Here is a 14,378-nt window from a genome sequence, read left to right as displayed (position 1 = left end):
GTCTCTCCCTCCGAGTCTCTGCGTCTCTGGGTCTCCATCTCTCCGGATCTCTCCCTCCGACTCTCTGCGTCTCCATCTCTCCGGATCTCTGTCTCTGTCTCCCTCTCTCTGGGTCTCTCCCTCCGAGTCTCTGCGTCTCTGGGTCGCCATGTCTCCGGATCTCTCCCTCCGAGTCTCTGCATCTCCATCTCTCCGGATCTCTGTCTCTGTCTCCCTCTCTCTGGATCTCTCCCTCCGAGTCTCTGCGTCTCTGGGTCGCCATGTCTCCGGATCTCTCCCTCCGAGTCTCTGCGTCTCCATCTCTCCGGATCTCTGTCTCCCTCTCTCTGGGTCTCTGCGTCTCCACGTCTCTCCGCGTCTCCATCTCTCCGCATCTCTCGGAGTCTCTGGGCGTCCATCTCTCCGGGCCTCCGGCCGCCTCTGCCTGGGCGGGGGGGGGGGGGGGGGCGGGTCGCTTTTCCGGCTCCGGTGGTTTCCAGGCGCCCCCGCCGCCGCCGCCCCTCGGAGCCCGGTGGGGGGCGGGGGGCGGGGGACGGGACCGGACGGGCACACGGGGGTCCGGCTGCCGCACGGGGCCGTTTATTGGTGACGGGGTGGGGGTCGGGGGGGGGGGGGCTCAGCGCCGGCCCTGGGGGGGCTTGGGGGCGGGGGGCGGCGGCGGGGGCGGGGGGCCGGGGGGCATCCAGGGCGAGGGCGGGCCGGGGGCGGGGGGCGGCGGCCCCCAGGGGGGCGGCGGGGGCGGGGGCGGGCCCCGGGCGGGGGGCGGCGGGCAGGGGGGCGGGCAGGCCGGGGGGCTGCCCGGCGGCGGCGGCGGCGGCGGCGGCGGCGGCGGGGCCGACGGGGGCGGCAGCGGGGCCGGGACCGGGCCGGGGGGGCGCGGGGGCGACGGCCCGGACGCCTCCCCCGGAGGCCCCGGCGGAGCGCTCTGCGCAGGGTCGGGGGCGGCGCGGAAAAGAGCACAGACGTGGGGGAGTCAGGGGAGGGGGCGGCCCGCGATGGCCCGCGGCGGGGGGGGGGGGGGCTGGGGTGGGGGGTGGGGGGCGGGAGGCGGGAGGGGGAGGGGGAGGATGGAAGGGAGTTGCCCATCGTGCCCCGCGGCGGGGGAGGGAGGATGGAAGGGAGTTGCCCACCATGCCCCGCGGCGGGGAGGGGATGGACGGGGGAGGGGACGGAGGGAGGGAGGGGACGGAGGGACGGAGGGACGGAGGGACGGAGGGAGGGAGGAAAAGGAAGGAAGGGAAAGGGAAGGGAAAAAGGAAGGAAGGGAAAGGGAAGGGAAGGGAAAGGGAAGGAAGGAAGGAAGGGAGGGAGGGAAAGGGAAGGGAAAGGGAAAGGAAAGGGAAGGAAGGCAGGGGAAGGGAAGGGAAGGGAAAAGGAAGGAAGGAAAAGGGAAGGGAAGGGGAAAAGGAAGGAAGGAAGGGAGGGAGGAAGGGAGGGAGGGAGAGAGAGGGAGGAAGAGCAAAAAATAGGGAGAGGGGAAGGATGAGAGAGACGGAGGAAGGGGGGAGAAAACGAGGGAGGGAAAGAATAAGGAAGGAAGGGAGAGAAGAAGGAAGGGAAGGAGAGAAGGAGGAAGGGAGGGGGAGAGGGAGGAAGGGAAGGGAGAAGACAGAGAAGAAGGAAGAGAGAGGGAGAGCAGGAGGAAGGGAAGGGGAAAAACGGGGGAGGGGAAAGGAGGAGGAGGAGGAGAGAGGGAGGAAGCGAAGGAAGGAAGAAGGAAGAGGGGGGAGAGAAAGAGGAAGGGAGGGAGAAAACGAGGGAGAGAAGGAATTAGGAAGGAAGGGAGAGAAGGAGGAAGGGAGGAAGAGAGGGAGGGGAAGAAGGAAAAGGAGGAAAGAAGAGGAAGAGGGAAGGAGGAAGAGAGGGAGGGAAAGAAGAAGGGAGGAAGGGGAAGGGGGAAGGAAGAGGAGGAGGGAAGGAGGGAAAGAAGAAGGAAGAGGAGGGAAAGGAGAAGGAAGAGGAGGAGGGAAGGAGGAAGGAAGAGGAGGAGGGAAGGAGGAAGGAGGAGGAGGAAGGGAAGGAGACAAGGAAGAAGGGAAGGAGGGAAGGAGAAAGGGAGGAAGGGAGGGAGGGAAAGGAGAAGGAAGAGGAGGGAAGGAGGAAGGAAGAGGAGGAGGGAAGGAGGGAGGGAAAGAAGAAGGAAGAGGAGGAGGGAAGGAAGAGGAGGAAGGGAAGGAGGAAGGGAGGAGGGAAAGGAGAAGGAAGAGGAGGAGGGAAGGAGGGAGGGAAAGGAGAAGGGAGAGGAGGAGGGAAGGAGGGAGGCGGCATTCCGACCTGTCGTTCCGGTTTAGAGAAGCGAGCGGAAGGCGGGTTGGACCTCAGGCCGTCCATCTGAGGGAGCAAAAGGAAAGGGAGGAGACGAAGCAGCCGCCCGGGCGGGCGCGGCCATTTACTGGGCGCCCCCCCCCCCGGGGAGGGGCCGGGACGGTCACGACCCGCGGATCGGTCGGGCCCGGCTACTTACGGAGCGCTTCCCGGGCGCGGAACGCTGTACTGAGCGCCGCGGGGAGGCCCGGATAACGGTCTGTCCGTCGCTGCTACTTACCGAGCGCTTAACGGACACCCTACGTTATGGGGAGTCTCGTTATGACGACCCCTCCCCGCAGGGCCCGGCCTGGTGCTTATCGAACGCCAGATATTTACTCATTAGCGTCATCGTCATTATCGAATCCCAGCTCTGCCACTCGTCGGCTGGGTGACCGTGGGCGAGTCACTGCACTTCTCTGGGCCTCAGTGACCTCATCTGGAAAACGGGGATGATGACCGGGAGCCCCACGGGGGGACGACCCGATTCCCCTAGGTCTCCCCCAGCGCTTAGCACGGTGCTCGGCACATAGTAAGCGCTTAACAGATACCAACATGATTATTGTCATCATTACCCAGTGCTGAGGATGGGGCCTGGAACATAGCGAGGGCCTAACAGATACCGTATCTTATCCTCTGTGATGAGCAGCGGGGCTCGGCGGCAAGAGGCCGGGCTGGGGAGTCCGAGGGGTCGTGGGTTCGAATCCCGACTCCGCCCCTCAACTCTGTGACCTGGGGCCGGTCCCTTCCCGTCTCTGGGCCTCGGTTTCCCTCCTGCGTCCGATGGGGAGGAAGCCCGGGAGCCTCACGTGGGGCCGCCCGGTGACCCCCGCCTCTCCCCCCGGCGCTTAATACAGGGCTCGGCACATAGGAAGTGCTTAACCGAGACCGACGTTATTATTATTATTATTATTATTCATATAATATATGACTACGATAGGACGGTTATTATATGAATAACGTGACTACTGTCGCCATCCCCCCAGCGCTCAGAACGGTGCTCTGCACATAGTAAGCGCTCAACGACTCCCAACGTCATCATTATTATTAATATAGGCTATTAAATGACTATCATTAGATGAATCATACGACTATCATCGCCATCCCCCCAGCGCTCAGCACGGTGCTCTGCACACAGTAAGCGCTCAACGACTCCCAACGTTATTATTAATATCGATATGGCGTGATAGGATATGACCATTAGATGACTAACATTAGATGAATAATACGACTACCATCACCCTCCCCCCAGCGCTCAGTACGGTGCTCTGCACACAGTAAGCGCTCAACGACTCCCAACGTTATTATTAATATCGATATAGCGTGATATGACCATTAGATGACTAACATTACATGACTAATACGACTATTATCACCATCCCCCCCCGCGCTCAGTACGGTGCTCTGCGCATAGTAAGCGCTTAACAACCGCCAACGTTATTAATATAATACGATATGGCTATCCAATGACTATTATTAGATGAATAATATGACTATTATCACCATCCCCCCAGCGCTGAGAACGGTGCTCGGCACGTAGGAAGCGCTTAACAACTACCCACATTATCAGTATTAATATATAATAATATAATATAATATATAATAATAATGTGGGTAGTTGTTAAGCGCTTCCTACGTGCCGAGCACCGTTCTCAGCGCTGGGGGAGACACGGGGGAAGCGGGTTGTCCCCCGTGGGGCTCCCGGTCTTCATCCCCATTTTCCAGATGAGGGAACTGAGGCCCAGAGCAGGGAAGTGACTCGCCCCCGGTCGCCCAGCTGACAAGGGGCGGGGCTGGGATTCGAACTCATGACCTCTGACTCCAAAGCCCGCGCTCTTTCCACTGAGCCACGCTGCTTCTCTGATATAGGATATGAATATCTAATATCTCTAATATCTAATAGATGATATTAGATGACTATTAGATGAATAATATGACTGTTATCTCCATCCCCCCCAGCGCTTAGTACAGCTCCTGCCCCATAGTAAGCGCTTAATACATACCACAAATATTTATCATTATTATTACTAATATTACTAATATTATTATTATTATCACCCCCCCCCCAGGCCCTCCCTACTTTCTTCTTGGGCAGGATCAGGGGCTCATCTCTCCTCCCGCCTCTCGTTGTCTCTTGTTGTCTCTTGTGTCTCTGCCGGCTGGGTTCCCCACCTGGACGCCCCCCCCCCCCCCGGGGTCATCCTTGTGACGTCACCATGGACTGCGTAGACGACGCCTCCTCGCGGGGAGGCGCTCAGCACAGTGCCCGGCCCGCGGGAACCGCTCAGGCAGTAGAGTGAGCGCTCGGTCGATACGCCTGACCGCGCCGATACGTCGATGGGCGAGGGGTGGTCGCTCAGTACAGTGCCCCGCGCCTAGCGAGCGCTCAGTAAGTCCGATCGAATGAATGAATGCAGATGGTCGGCCGGAGGTGATGCCCCGGCCTTCGCCCCTCCCTCAAAGACGCTCCCTTGCCTCAACCCCGGGAATCCATCGCTGGGGGCTACGTACTGAGCGCCCCCGGGGGGAGAGGGGGGGCAGAGCACTGCGCTAAACGCTTGGGAGAGCCCAATCCGCCAGAGCGGACGAGCTCCCGGTCTAGAGGGGGAGACGGACATCGGGGAATCTCTCTGTCCCTGTCTCTCTCTGAGTCTCTGTGACTCCCTGTCTCTGGCATCTCTCAGTCTCTGTGTCTCCCTCCCCATCTCTGGGTCTCTGACTGTGTCTCCCTGCCCCTGGGTCTCTGGCATCTCTCGGTGTCTCTCCGTCTGTCTCCCTCCCTATCTCTGGGTCTCTGACTCTGTCTCCCTGTCTCTGGGTCTCTGGCATCTCTCAGTCTCTGTGTCTCCCTCCCCATCTCTGGGTCTCTGACTGTGTCTCCCTGCCTCTGGGTCTCTGGCATCTCTCGGTGTCTCTCCGTCTCTGTCTCCCTCCCTATCTCTGGGTCTCTGACTCTCTGTCTCCCTGTCTCTGGCATCTCTCAGTCTCTGTGTCTCCCTCCCCATCTCTGGGTCCCTGACTGTGTCTCCCTGCCTCTGGGTCTCTGGCATCTCTCGGTGTCTCCATCTCTCCGGATCTCTGACTTCGGGGGGTCTCCATCTGTGTCTCTGAGTCTCTGACTGTGTCTCCCTGTCTCGCGCTCTCCATATCTCTCAGTCTCTGTCTCCATCTCTCTGGGGTCTCTCTCAGTCTCTGTGTCTCCACCTCTCTGAGTCTCTCCCTATCTCTCCACCGCTCTGAGTCTCTCCCTATCTCTCCAGTCTCTGTCTCCACCTCTCTGGGGTCTCGCTCGGTCTCTGTGTCTCCACCTCTCTGGGGTCTCGCTCGGTCTCTGTGTCTCCACCTCTCTGAGTCTCTCCCTATCTCTCCAGTCTCCGTCTCCACCTCTCTGGGTCTCTGGGTCTCCACCTCTCTGGTTCTCCGTCTGTCCCCGACTCTCGCTCGCAGTCTCTGACTGTCTCTCCCTCTCTCGGCGTCTCTCCGAGTCTCCGGATCTCTTTCCCCACAGAGACCCAGGGTGGGAACAGAGACAGACAGAGACAAGAGATAGAGACAAGAGACAGGGAGACGCCTACGGGACCGGTGACCGCCACACCCTCAGCCTGGACTCTCCCCAGCGCTTAGTACAGCGTTCTGCGCCCGGAGGGCGCTCAGGAAAGTCGATCGAATACGATCCAACGGGTGAACGCGATAAAGACGGACGCGTGAATACGATCGGGATGACGATGACGGTCTTTGGGAGGCGCCCACTAGGTGCCAAGCACTGTGCGAAGCGCTGGGGGAGAGACAGGGCCATCGCGAGGTCCCCTGGTCTTCGTCCCCATTCGACAGAGGAGGAAACCGAGGCCCAAAGAAGAAGAATCATAAAGGCGTCCGTCGGGCGCTTACTCCGTGCCAAGCACCGGTAATGTTGGTGTTCGTTAAGCGCTGACTACGTGCCGGGCGCCGTTCTAAGCGCTGGGGTAGACACGGGGGAATCAGGGCGTCCCACGTGGGGCTCCCAGTCTTCATCCCCATTTTACAGATGAGGGAACTGAGGCACAGAGAAGTGAAGCGACTCGCCCCCGGTCACACAGCGGACAAGTGGCAGAGTTGGGATTTGAACTCATGACCTCTGACTCCAAAGCCCGGGCTCTTCCCACTGAGCCACACCGCTCTAAGCGCTGTCACGGGGTTGTCCCACGTGAGGCTCACAGTTAATGATGTTGGTCTCTGTTAAGCGCTCACTACGCGCAAGAACCCTGTTCTAAGCGCCGGGGGAGATCCAGGGTCATCGGGTCGGCCCGCGGGAGGCTCCCGGTTCATCCCCATTTGACAGACGAGGTCACCGAGGCCCAGAGCGGTGAAGCGACCCGGCGGACGGGTGGCGGAGCCGGGAGTCGAACCCGTCACCTCGGACCCCCGGGCCCGGGCTCTTCCCACTGAGCCGCGCTGCTTCCCCTTTGACAGAGGAGGGCACCGAGGCCCGGGGAAGGGAAGCGGCCGGCCCGAGGTCACCCGGCAGACAAGGGGCGGGGGCCGCATTCGAACCCACCGCCTCGGACTCCCAAGCCCCGGCTCCTTCCCCCGAGCCGTGCCGCTTAATGAGAAGAGGGAGAACGATAAAGGGCATTGGGGGGAAAGAGGCCGGGAGGGCCACGGACTACGGCGCCGGCCTCCCCTCGGCCCCCGTCTCCCTCCCCGTCGGCCGGAGGGGGAGAGCGAGGCCCGGGGAGCGGAGGGGACCGGCCCGAGTCAGGCGGCGGACGAGGGCGGGGGTCGGGATCCGAACCCGGGCCCTCCCGAGGCCGGGCCCGGCCCGCCGGGCCGCGAGGCCGCACGCCAGGCCCGGGGCGGGAAGCGGGGCCTAGTTTCCTGTCCCCGGCGCTCGGCCCAGCTCCCTGCGCGCTGCGGACCGTCGGCTCCCCCGGGACGGGGACGGGGACGGGGACGGGGACGGGGACGGGGACGGGGGAGTCTCCTGAGTCCGGCGTCCTCGTCCCCGGCGCTCAGCACGGCCCTGGGCACGCACGCGGCCGGCGGCTCCGTCGAGGCGGGGAACGGCGCCGGGCGCCGCGCTCCGCGCGGGGTGGACGACGGTCACCTCTCCGAGGGGGGGGACGCCGTCCCCTCGGCCTCTCTCGGTCGGCGAGGCGTCGGGCGCCCGGAGGCCCGGAGGCCGCGCGGCCTCGGCGGCCGGCGGAGGCGGAAGACGCCGGGCTCCTCCGGGCCTCGTCGCCCGGTTTCCACGCGGGACGGGAAAAGAGATGGGGCGGTCTCGGCCGCTCCGGACCCTTGGCCCTCCCTCTGTCTCTCCCCCTCTATCTCTCTCTTTCACTCCCATCTCTGCCTCTCTCCCTCCTCTCTCATTATCTCTCTCTCTTTCTCCCTCTCTCTCTCCTCACTCTTTGTCCCTCTATCTCTGTCTCTCCCTCTAGCTCTGTCTTTATCCATCTATCTCTTCCCCCTCCTCTCTCATTATCTCTCTTTCTCCCTCTATCTCTCTCCCTCCTCTCTCTTTGTCCCTCTATCTCTGTCCTTCTCCCTCTATCTCTTTCCCCCTCCATCTCTGCCTCTCTCCCTCCTCATTATCTCTCTCTCTTTCTCCCTCCATCTCTCTCCCTCCTCTCTCTTTGTCCCTCTATCTCTGTCTTTCTCCCTCTCTTTCCCCCTCCATCTCTGCCTCTCCCCCTCCTCTCATCTCTCTCCCTCCTCTCTCTTTGTCCCTCTATCTCCGTCTCTCCCTCTATCTCTGTCCTTCTCCCTCTATCTCTTTCCCCCTCCATCTCTGCCTCTCTCCCTCCTCTCATTATCTCTCTCTTTCTCCCTCCATCTTTCTCCCTGCCTCTCTCCATCATCTCTCTCCCTCTTAATTATCTCTATTTCTCCCTCCTCTCTCATTATCTCTCTTCTCCCTCTATGTCTCTGTCTCCCCTCTCCTTCTCTCTCTCCATTTCTCTTTTATCTCTGTCCTTCTCTCAATCCCTCTCTCCCCCATTCTCTCTTTCTCCCTCTATCCCTCTCTCGTTATCTCTCTCCATCTCCCTGTCTCTCTCTCCCCCTCTATCTCTGCCTCTCTCCCTCCTCTCTCATTATCTCTTTCTTGCTCTCTCTCATGCCCTGTTCCTCTCTCTGTCTCCCCCCTTCTCCCTCTATCTCTGTCCTTCCTCTCTCATTATCTCTCTCTCCCCCCCTCATTATCTCTCTGCCTCTCCCCCCCATTATCTCTCTTGCTCCCTCCCTGTCTCTCTCTCCCCCTCTATCTCCGTCTTCATGTCCCTCCCTCAATCCCCTCTCTCTTTCTCCCTCTCCCCCTCCTCCCATCTCTGTCTCCCTCCCTTCTCCCTCTATCCCTATGTCTCTGCCTCTCTTCTTCCTCTCTCTCTGCCTCTGTTTCCCCCCTTTTCTCTCTCTCTCCTCCTCCCTCTCTTTCCATCTCTCCATCTTTAGCCCTTTTTTCTCTCCCCGTCTCTTTACCTCCCCCTCCTCTCTCTTCTTTCCCTCTCCCTCCCTCCTCCTCCTTTTCCCTCCGTCTCTCTCTCTTCCCCCTCCCTCCTCTCCTTTCCCTCTCCCTCCATCCCTTCTCGCTGTTTTTACCTCCCTCCCTCTTTTTTCTCTCCATCATCTCCCTCCATCCCTCCCTCTTCCCCCCCTCCATCTCTGTCTTTTCCTCCCCCTTACTCTTCCACCCTTTTCCTCTTCTCCTTCATCCTCTTCCTCCTGCTTTTCCTCCTCCTCCCATACTCTTCCACCCTCCTTTTCCTCTTCCTCCTTCTCTTTTCTCTCCTTTCTCTTCATCCCTTTCCTCCTCCTCCCTTCCTCTTCCACCCTCCTTTTCCTCCTCTTCCTCCCTCCTTCTCCTTCCCTTTTCTCCTCTTTATCCCTTTCCTCCTCCCTTCCTCTTCCACCCTCCTTTCCCTCCATCCTCCTCTTCTCCTTTTCCTCCTCCTTCCCCCCGCAGCCGTCAGCCGCCATGGGCAGGGTTTGTCCCTCTTTGTGGCTGACCTGTCCTTTCCGAGCGCTTCGCCCAGTGCTCCGCACCCGGTGAGCGCTCAATAAATACCACCGAATGAATTAATCTGTGTCTCTCCCCAAACCCGGCCTCCGACCTCCGACCCTCCCGCCTCTCCTGGGACCACCCAGGTAACGTAGACCTCAAGCGCTCGGTACGGCGCTCTGCGCGTAAGCGCTCAATAAATCCCAAATCCATTCGATAGTATTTATTGAGCGCTCACTACGCGCGGAGCGCCGTACCGAGCGCTTGGAACGGACGGTTCGGTGACGGAGACCGTCGCCACCTAATGAACACCGGGCCGCGGGGGGTTGGGGAACGACCTCGGGCAGCGGGGGCAACCACGGGTGTCGCGGACCCGGGACGGCGGGGGAAACCAGGCCGGGACGACCTCAGGAGACGGGGATCCGGGGAAGGGGAGACCTCGGGCGGCGAGGGACGACCTCGGGCGGCGGACGGGCCCGACGCTCCTTGTGAACCCGAATCGGTCTCAAGAACGAGGAGGGGGGAAACTGAGGAAGGAGAGCGCCTGGGTCCCTGGACCATCTCGGGTGCAGAACGCTGTGCTAAGCGCTGGGGAGAGCGACGGGGGAGAGGCCGAGCGCGCACGGGCCCCGTTCCGGGTCAGGCAGGGGGTCGGGGCACCGGGAACTGACCTCTGACCCCTACCCAGTGTCAACCGGCCCTGACCCTTGACCCCCAAGTCGACCCCAAGGTCCCCCTGCCCCCAACCCAGCACCACCTGACCTTTGACCCCCCCCAAGCTCGACCCTAAGGTCCCCCTGACCTCTGACCCCTCCTCCGCCCCCCCCCAATCGGGCCACCCCCCTGCCTTCACACAGAGAGGCAGCACGGCTCGGTGGCAAGAGCCCGGGCTGGGGAGTCGGCGGTCGTGGGTTCGAATCCCCCTCCGCCGCTGGCCAGCTGACTGCGGGCCAGTCACTTCCCTTCTCTGGGCCTCAGTTCCCTCATCCGGAAGACGGGGGTGAAGGCCGGGAGCCTCCCGTGGGACAACCCCGTGACCCCGTCTCTACCTCGGCGCTTAGAACGGCGCTCGGCACATAGGAAGCGCTTAACGCATACCGCCGTTATCGTTATTCTTGTCGTAACCCCGTCCCGGGTGACCTGGGGCCAAGCGTCGGCCCTCCGGCCCCTTCTCCTCACGCCGGGGAGGCCGACGTTTTCCAGGCCGCGTCCTCTCCCCATCCCACATCCGCTGGCCATCTTCCCGCTCCTGCCCCCTCTTTGAGGGGGCCATCTTCCCACCCGTGTCCCCCGTCCTCCGTGAGGCGGACATTTTGCGGCCTTCGTCGGGTGGACATTCTCCCACCCGCGCTCACCCCAGAGGAGGACGTTTTCCGGCCCGTGTCCCCTTCCCTCGCCCTCCGTGAGGCGGCCATTTTCCGGCCTCCGACCCCCTCCCCGGCCTGTATCCGGCGGACATTGTCCCAGCCCCTCCCTCCGTGAGGTGGACATTTTCCCGCCCGTGTCCCCCTTACTCGCCCTCCGTGAGGCGGCCATTTTCCCACCCGCGTCCCCCTCCCTCACCCCCTTTGAGGCGGCCATCTTCCCGCCCGTGTCCCCCTCCGTGTCCACTCCCCATCCCACAACCGGCGGCCATTTTCCGGCCCTCGCCCCCCTCCCCGGCCTGCGTCGGGCGGACATTTTCCCACCTGTGCTGCCCGAGGCAGCCGTTTTCCCGCCCGTGTCCCCCTTCCTCGACCACCATGAGGCGGCCATTTTCCCGCCTGTCACCTTCCCTCACCCTCTTTGAGGCGGCCATCTTCCCGCCCGCGTCCCCCTCCCTCACGAGGACATTTTCCGGCCTTCGTCCCCATCCCCTATCTGGCGAACATTTTCCTACCGGCGCCTAGGCCATGAGATGGGGGCATCTTCCCACCCGTCTTCCCTCTCCTGCCCCCTCTTTGAGGCGGCCATTTTCCGGCCCGCGTCCCCCATCCGGGGGCCATCTCCCCGCACCTGTCTTCCCTCTCCCGTACCCCTCTGAGGCGGACACTTTCCCGTCCGTGTCCCCTCCGTGTCCTCTCCCCATCCCGCATCTGACGGACGATTTCCGGCCCGCGTCCCCCGCCCTCCGTGAGGCGGCCATTTTCCGCCTTGTGTCCCCCTCCCTTGTCCTCTCTGAGGCGGCCACTTTCCCGCCCGCGTCCCCCTCCTCATCCCACATCTGGCGGCCATTTTGCGGCCCGCGTCCCCCTCCCTCGTCCTCTGTGAGGCGGCCATTTTCCCACCCTCGTCCGACCCTCCCCGGCCTGGACTTGGCAGACCTTGACCCACCCCCTCCCTCCATGAGGCGGCCATTTTCCCGCCCGCGTGCCCCTCCGTCTTTGAGGCGGCCATTTCCCCCGCCCGTGTCCCCCTCCCTCTACGAGGCTGCCATTTTCCGGCCCTCGTCCCCCTCCCCGGCCTGCATCGGGCGGACATTTTCCCAGCCGCGCTCCCCATGAGGCGGCCGTTTTCCCGCCCGCGTCCCCCCTTCCTCAACCCCCATGAGGCGGCCATTTAATAATGTTGGTATTTGTTAAGCGCTTACTATGTGCCAAGCACTGTTCTAAGCGCTGGGGTAGACACAGGGGAATCGGGTTGTCCCACGTGGGGCTCACAGTCTTAATCCCCATTTTACAGATGAGGGAACTGAGGCACCGAGAAGTTAAGTGACTTGCCCAAAGTCACACAGCTGGCAAGTGGCAGAGCCGGGGTTCGAACCCATGACCTCTGACTCCAAAGCCCGTGCTCTTTCCAGTGAGCCATGCTGCTTCTCATTTCCCCGCCCGCATCCCCCTCCCTCGCCCTCTTTGAGGCGGCCATTTACCCCCCGCCCCGTGTCCTCTCCCCATCCCTGGCAGTCACTTTCCGGGCCTCGTCCCCCTCCCCGGCCTGCATCGGGCAGACATCTTCCGGCCTGTGTCCCCTTCCCTCGCCCCCCATGAGGCGGCCATTTTCCCGCCCAAGTCCCCCTCCCTCTTTGAGGCGCCATTTCCCCACCCACGTCCCCCTCCCTCTTTGAGGCGGCCCATTCTCCCGCCCGTGTCCTCTCCCCATCCCACATCTGGCAGACGCTTTCCGGCCCTCGTCCCGGGCAGACGTTTTCCCGCCCGTGTCCCCCTTCCTCGCCCTCCATGAGGCGGCCGTTCCCCCGCCCGCCTCCCGCTGCCTCACCCTCTTCGAGGTGGGCGTTTTCCCACCCGTGTCCCCCTCCGCGTCCTCTCCCCATCCCACATCCTTTTTCCAGCCCTCGTCCCCTTCCCCGGCCTGCATCGGGCCGACATTTTCCAGCCCGTGTCCCCCTCCCTCGCCCCCCACGAGGCGGACATTTTCCGGGCGTAAACGCGCGCCGAGCATCCGAGCGCCCAGACGACTGTGCATCCGAGCACTACACACCCAGGGGACTGAGCCTCCGAGCACTACACGCTCCCCAAACTGAGCATCCGGGCACCACAGGCTCGGAGAACTGGGCGTCCGAGCACTAGACGCCCAGAGCACGGAGCACTGAACACCCAGGGAATTGCCCGGCTGAGCACTAGCGGCCCAGAGGACCGAGCATCTGAGCACTCAACACCCAGAGATTTGCACAGTCGAGCACCTGACGCCCAGAGATCTGAGCATCCAAGCCCTAAACACTCAGAGAACTGAGCATCCGAGCACTAGGTGCCCGGAGCAGTGAGCACTAAACACCCGGGGAACCGCACAGCCGAGCACTCGACGCCCAGAGAACTGAGCATCCGAGGGCCCAGAGAATCGAGCATCTGAGCACTGCACGCCCAGGGAACCGAGCACCCGAGCACTAAAAGCCCAGAGCACTGAGCATTAAAGACCCAGAGAATCGTGCCTCTGAGCACTAGCTGCCCAGAGGACCGAGCACCCGAGCACTCAACGCCCAGAGCACTGAGCGTTAAACACCCAGAGAATCGCGCACCCGAGCACTAGGCGCCCGGAGAACCGAGCATCCGAGCACTGATCGCCCGGAGCACCGAGCATCCAGGCGCCCGGAGGACGGAGCCTCCGAGCGCTCAACGCGCGGTGCAGCGAGCACCCGAGCGACGAGGCGGCCAGGCGGTTCCGTGTTCGAGGACGGCGTTTATCGGGGGGCCCCGGCGGGGGGCGGGGGAGGGGAGGGGCGTCTAGACCGGCCCCGCGGGGGTCTCCCCGCCCCCGCCCAGGTCCAGCCCGGCCAGGGTCAGCGCCGGGTCCAGGTCCGGGTCCGGGTCCGCGTCCGGGGGCCGGCAGTCGCTCGGTTCCCGCCGCCACACCTGGACTGTGACGGGGGGGGGGGGGGAGCACCGGACGGGGTTGAGGGGAGCACCGGACCCGGGGGGAGCACCGGATCGGGGTTGAGGGAGCACCGGACGGGGGCGGGGGGGGCGAGGGGCGTCCGAGCGTGGGGGACGGGAGGAGAGCGCCGCGGGGGGCGGGCGGACGAGCACCGGGAGGGAGAGGAGCCGGGACGGGGCGGGGGGGGCGGGAGAGGGAAGCCCGGCGCGGCGGGGGCGGGCCTCACCCCGGCCAGGCGCGGCGGGCCCCGGGGGCGGCCGGCGGGCGGGGGGCTCCCGGGGGCCGGGGCCGGCGGGGGGTCCGGGGTCCCGGGCGCGGCGGAGGCGGCCACCAGCCGCTGGTAGCCCCGCCGGGCCGCCTCCGACAGCTCCAGCATCCGGCGGAAGTGGTCCTGGGCGCGGAGGCGGGGGGCTGACCGGGGCGACCCCGACCCGCCCCCCCGCCCCGCGGCCCCCCCCGCCCCCCCCAGAGCGGGTCCCCGGGGGGCCGGGGGGGGGGGGGCCGCACCTGGGCCCCGTCGTAGCTGAAGACGCCGACGCCGCTGACGGGGACGGGCTTGTCGAGGCAGCGGCCGAGGGCCCGGCGGCTCAGGGCGAAGACCAGCGGGACGCCCTGCTGCCCCGCCGCCGTCACCACCTCCCGCAGCAGCTCGTCCAGGCCCCCTGCGACCCCCGGGGCCACACCCGGCGTCGGGGGGCGGCCCGGGGGGGGGGGGGTCGCGGGGGGTCCCGAGGGGGAGGTCGGGGAGGAGATGGGGGGGGGGGGGGGTCGGGGGGATCCCCGGGGGCCC

At 63.8% G+C, this 14,378-nt stretch overlaps 2 long non-coding RNA genes across 2 annotated transcripts; both read right to left on the bottom strand.

Annotated features, from left to right (window-relative positions):
• Window positions 1-839: 839 nt before the first annotated feature.
• Window positions 840-4,481, bottom strand: LOC114807934. Its single transcript, XR_003755934.1, has 3 exons — window positions 4,385-4,481; window positions 2,275-2,331; window positions 840-925 (listed from the first exon to the last, which is right to left on the bottom strand). It is a non-coding gene; the product is annotated as an uncharacterized LOC114807934 (long non-coding RNA).
• Window positions 4,482-13,373: 8,892 nt separating this feature from the next.
• LOC114807906 lies at window positions 13,374-13,847 on the bottom strand. Its single transcript, XR_003755918.2, has 2 exons — window positions 13,815-13,847; window positions 13,374-13,571 (listed from the first exon to the last, which is right to left on the bottom strand). It is a non-coding gene; the product is annotated as an uncharacterized LOC114807906 (long non-coding RNA).
• Window positions 13,848-14,378: the final 531 nt, after the last annotated feature.

The sequence above is a fragment of the Ornithorhynchus anatinus genome, chromosome X5 (genome assembly GCF_004115215.2).
Source record: "Ornithorhynchus anatinus isolate Pmale09 chromosome X5, mOrnAna1.pri.v4, whole genome shotgun sequence".
Taxonomy (NCBI): domain Eukaryota; kingdom Metazoa; phylum Chordata; class Mammalia; order Monotremata; family Ornithorhynchidae; genus Ornithorhynchus; species Ornithorhynchus anatinus.
Note: the sequence above shows the minus strand (reverse complement) of the source record. Positions and strands in the feature narration are given on the sequence as shown.